Below are 6,081 nucleotides of genomic sequence, written 5' to 3' on the forward strand. Positions count from 1 at the left end.
CGTACGCACGCATGGAGACATGAAGAAAGGAAAGGTAGGAGAGGCCCTGACGTCACTTGTTGTGAAGCCACGATGAAGCCAGAAGTCGGCCATATTGATTGGACAAATTCTCTTCTCTTGTTTACATAATGTTTACATATGAATGCGAAGCAGAAGGTGCGACTCCCTCTCTGTCACAAAAAGCCCGTGGCCTGCGCGCCGCGTGCGCCGGTGCTATCCGAAACCAACGGAACGGGGCTCAACACACTGTCCGGCCGTGATACGGTTGACGAAATCTCTGCGTATGGGTGTTGTACTCTTGCACTGCCGATGTTTACGATAAACACGGCAAGTTGGACGTTAAGCTTTTTTTATTTGATGTGTTCTTTGCGAAAATAAAGATGATATTTCGGACATTGCCGCGTGACGAAACAGGCACAGAAATTTGTACAGCTTCTTTCAGATCACTTTTCCCTCTTTTGCGCTTCTTTTTAGGCTTTGTTAAATTTTCAGCCAGGCTGTGGGCTAGACACAACGATAAAAACAGAAAAAAAATGTCTTCCCTGCAATAAACCCGGAGGTCCGTAATTATGCCAGTAAAGTCGGCGTCGGTGGAGCCATGCGTGGCAGCCCGTTGAGTTTGCGCTGGCCTCTTTGTTTTCGCCACTTTTTTGTCCGACGCGCACCGGTTTCTACGTTTACCCCAAAGTCCATGATTTCATTAGGACGAAAGCAGCGAAGACCACCGAAAGTGCGTGGGGAGACGTCTCCAGTGTGATTCACACGCACTAGTAGCTACGGAGAACGGAGACCAGGATCGCGTTAGGGCGAAAGGTGGGAAAGTTAGCCGAAGGAATGCGTGAGAGAAGGTCTGCGGGAAGCTTCACGCGTCGACACAGCCGCCAAGGACGGCAGGGAAAGTCAACCAAATGCAAGAGAAGATGTCTCCAGGATAAGTTCCGGGAAATAATTTTTTTTATTGCTGTAGCCACAAATATTTGCGGTGAAATATTTCTGTGCGTCATTGAATTGTACATATACTGCTCCTTGTGTACTTCACGTTTTTACCCCATACTTAATTGCTATTGTCATGTCATTAAAATGTGTTTTACTCGTTCTATTTGAGTTCTCAAATTACTTGGTCAACATCGTTCGAACGGCTTTGCCAGCGTCTGAATGCACAAGCACGCGCATCTAGTGAAGTGCACCTGGTTACCTTGTGCAGGTGCGTGTAGGCATTTTAACGAGTTTTGCTACAATACAGACAATATTGCGGAGAGCGAGACAATATTGCGAAGAGGGAGCATCTTAAGCGAAGCATAACAAGAACTTGAATCCGCAGAAGCATGTGGTAACTGTACAGGAACATGAAAAGCAAGATTAGATTACAGTCTTAATAAGGGCCTGTGGACCGCAAATGCATCGTCCGTTGTCATAAGAAGCAACACCGCATAACTGTCACCAACCTGCAAGGCATTCATTGAACGAATTCTTGAGCACAGTCGTTATCTTCTATGGTGGCTTTTAGCATAATTTTGACGGACGCTGCAAATTCGGAGTACGTATACTCGCGCTCGTTCCGTGGTTTATAGTTCAGACACCTGGTTACATCCACCACCAGAGGAAAATCGCGTAGCTAACAATGCGGCACAAAGAATGGATGCTGTCAAACACCTGCAGTACGCCACGGTTAGGTGCGAGGCCTACGAAAACGCGCACACCATCGCTGGACCGCCTGAACGGTGCCGCACCACACTAGAGTGTACTATAAGTGTTGTAATCACACTACATCAAAAATAACAAAATGCCGCCATTGTGCCCAGTGAATATGGCCATTGTGGCGTAATTTCCACCACATTTTTTACGCCGTGCGCCGGCTGCGCATGCCCTCTCCTATTTTTCCTTCCTCCGTGCATGGAGACGACTTTGGAGTTAATTTTTTTTTTTTCGTAGTAGTTGTTTGCGGAGCTGTGGCTGTTTTCTGTGCACTTCGCGAAGACGATTGGGATCGAATTAGCTCGCTCCGTCGTATGTTTGCGTACATCAACCTGTTAGAACCTCTGTCCGGACTACTCAATCTATCTTCGATGGTGACAGAAGGCCCTAGATCGCGACTGTTGGTGTTGCTCGCTGGTCGTGAACGGCGTGCGAACCCATTTCTATCTATGCGCCAGCATATGTGGTATCATATTACACGATACAGCGCGAGAAAAAAAAACGGAGCATGGATTCAGAAATATATACATCCTTTCGTTGCCCATTTCATCGTTGGCTGCCTTTTTTCATCACTTCGTAATAATGCCGCGCAGTATGTACTATGACCCAGCAGGTCAAATCGAAGCCGATATACATGACATTCGTTAAGTACGTGCCACTTAAGACTGGAAAACAGGCCAAGGCAAGTTCTAAAATGGGTCGAGAACGTGTAATGCAAATGTTTATTTTATATACGACGCGCATTCGTGGTACCGATACCTGCGCATATCATAAACATTAGACAAAAAAAACGTAAGTTGGTCAACGTGTGTTTGCGACGTATACTACGCGAGAGCTGAGCAGGTATAATATCCTCGAGCTCTTTTGGGGACACGATCACTTTCGCGGGACTTCACGTCGTGTTGTGCAGTAACTGATACATGTACTAAAGAGAGGTGAGCTTGTTAAGCCCTCAACGTTGCGGCAGCTCACCTCGCATCATTCTCGAGGCAGCGTGCGCCAGCTAGCTGTTTCGTTCGCGGACGTGGCGAGTGATCGTGCGAGCGTACGAAGTCGTACTCCAAATGCGTACGCTCAAGGATATTATTTCAGCTTTTTAGCGAGCTTAGCTACGTATTTCCAAGCGGACAATGCAGAAAAAAACCAACGCGCACGCGACGCATTGTTTTGTTTGCTGCCACGACGGTTGAGTTTGTTTACGGCCTGTTCCAGCTAGCGTTCTATTTTGCGATCTTCGGGCAGCTTCGGGTTGTCTTTGGTTACCCAATGCCTCCTCTAGGAATATGCCTGCCACATGAGAAAAAAAAAATAGCTGCCACACCCTTTCTCTTCTTCATTTTGAAAATGTTCGCGGCCGCTAGCGTCACCTGTGGCGAACGGTGTAACAACGCAACACTTTGCATAGCCTCCAAAACAGTGGTGCACAGTTGCAGGTCTCAAACAACTCTCGGCTGACGCGCCCCTATGCACCGCAGATAAAAAACGCTTAGCTGGTACGCTGATACCACCCGTCGCCGTGACAATGAATGGATGAATGGATATGGCTGTACCCTTTAGATTGGACGGTGGCTAGCGCCATCAAGCCGTAATACTTATTGAACCAAAAATTAGATTTATTTTTTTTCCTTTATAAAAGTGAGGTTGAGGATTCATATCTTGCAGTGAAGCGTTTAATTTTCACTCGTGCCTTGACTTTAGCCACCAATCAGATAACCTCCTTCTAGTTACTTCTACCCGCTTAATGTCTATTTTGCCCTCCCTGTCCCTAAACCCAAGTGCTTTGAAAAACTCTGCGCCATCATCCTGAACTATAGGGTGAAGCCCTTTACAGAACATTATCAAGTGTTCGGCAGTTTCTTCTTCCTCTCCACACGCACTGCATACTGTGTCTACCCCTTCGTATTTGGCCCGATATGCCTTGGTTCGCAGTACTCCCGTCCTGGCCTCAAACAGTAGAGAACAACCCCGAGTATTATCATAGATGCTTTCCTTGGCAATTGCCTGCTTGAAAGTTTGATAGACCTCTAGTGCGGACTTCTTAATCATGCCAATTCTCCACATATTGGTCTCAGCTTCCTTCACCTTCTTCTTAACCGATAATTCTTTTCGTTTGGCCCCCTGCTGTTTTCTAAGTATTTACCAGTCAATTTTCTGATTCGCTTCCTCCATTTTGTATCGACATTCTTCATGTACAAGTAGCTGAATACCTTCTTAGCCCAACGCTCCTCCCCCATTTCTCTCAATCGCTTCTCAAATTTTATCATGCTGCTAGCTTCCCTGCCATCAAATGATGTCCATCCCGTATCACCTTGTACTCCCTGATTTTGTGTATTCCCGTGAGCTCCTAAGGCAAGCCTACCTATTCCACGTTGCTTAATTTCTAATCTCGCTTGAACTTCTGATCTCCTGCACAAGACAGCATTGCCGAAGGTCACACCAGGAACCATGACCCCTTTCCATGTTCATCTGACAACATCATACCTATTGTAATTCCACAGTGCCCTGTTTTTCATTACTGCTGCATTCCTGTTACCTTTAGTCGTCACGTATATTTCGTGTTCCCTTAGGTACTCGGCCCCATTGCTTATCCATACGCCAAGATATTTGTATTTATCTGTTATCTCTAGCCTGACCTCCTGTATTTTAAGCTCACTACCTTCAATGTCATTAAGCATCATGACTGCTGATTTTTCCTTACTCAATCTGAAATCTAACCTATCTCCCTCATTACCGCAGATCTCCACCAATCTCTGCAAATCTTTCTTGTTGTCGGCCATTAGCACTATATCATCTGCGTACATCAATGCTGGTAGTGCCTGTTCAATCAGTTTTCCTTGTTTGACGAAAAAAAGATTGAAGCCCAGTCCACTTCCCTCTAATTTGGCCTCTAATCCTTGTAGGTACATCATGAATGATAAGGGTGACAGGAGACACCCCTGCCTAAGCCCCCGTTTGACCTCTGCAGGCTTGAATACCTGTTTTTCCCACTTTATAACTACGTCGTTACCTTTATAGATATCCTTTAAAAGATTAGTGACAACATGTTCCACGCTTAGTGTGTCCAGTATTCCCCACAATTCCTCTTGAACCACGCTATCGCACGCTCCCTTGATATCCGAAAATGCTAGCCACAGGGGCCTGTTCCTTTTCTGATATTTCGATGCTCTGCGTCAGTGAGAACAGATTGTCTTCCAACCTCCTGTGTTTCCGAAACCCATTCTGCAGTTCCCCCAGCACCCCCTCATCTTCTATCCATGCCTGCAGTCTTTCCTTTATAATCTGCATCGCCAGCCTGTAGACCACTGATGTCACTTTTATATGACGGTAGTTGTTTATGTCAGCTTCGTCCCCCTTTTCTTCATAGATCATGCTCATCCTGCTAAGTTTCCATCCATCGGGAACTTCACCATCTATTATTAGTTTGCTCACTGCCTCTCTCAAAGCCTGCTTAGACTTCGGACCTAATGTCTTTATCGGTATAATTGGAATGCCATCTGGACCTGTTGATGTATTACTAGGAACCCTTTTCTCAGCCCGTTCCCCCTCTTGTTGTGAAAATGGAGCCATTGCGCCACTTGATTCATCCTTGTCTATTGTGGTGCATAAAGCACTTCTTTGTTGAAATTTTTCAGTCACCCTTGTTCTTATATATTCGATTGCTTCGTCCCCTTCTAGCCCAGCAACTTCTGCTGTAGTTATATACCTCTGCTCTCGGCTCGTCTCATTTCTTGGGAAGTTTAGATGGTTCCAAAATTTCGCAGCTGCCTTTCTAACTTTTTTATGTACTTCTGCCAGCCACTGAGCTCCCTTTCTTCTAATCTTTTCATTGATCAGAAGGGATGCAGCCCTTCTACAGCTTAGAAAGGTTGCCCATTTTCTTTCAACATCATCTGTTGCTTAGCATGTCTGTGTTCCCTAGAGGCTTCCTGACGTTTTGCTATGGCTCTCTTAACTTCCTCATCCCACCAACTTTTGGGTTTGTGTCTTCCTTTCCGGGGTGACTTGTTACGCGTCTTAGCAAGCTCTAGCTCAAAGAGTCTAATTAGATTCGTGTATGTCCACACTGTCCTATTATCCTCCGTGATTACTTTCTCAATTTGTTTAGTGGGTATTTCAATTTGACTTTCTGAATAAAAGTTTTCCTGTAGTTGCTCATCTTGTCTCCTTCCCACTTTCACTGCTCTTCCAAAACTTAGCTTGATACGTTCGTGATCACTACCCAGACTACTGGAGCCACCTTCATCTATGTGCATTCCCCTGAGCTTATTATACATCCTATGTGACATCAGTGCGTAATCTATCGTCGACTGCAGCCTTCCTACCTCCCATGTTATTTGCCCTTCACACTTCTCGGTACTGTTGCAAATGATCAAATCAAGCCTTTCA

Source organism: Rhipicephalus microplus, chromosome 3, assembly GCF_043290135.1.
Source record: "Rhipicephalus microplus isolate Deutch F79 chromosome 3, USDA_Rmic, whole genome shotgun sequence".
Taxonomy (NCBI): Eukaryota; Metazoa; Arthropoda; class Arachnida; order Ixodida; family Ixodidae; genus Rhipicephalus; species Rhipicephalus microplus.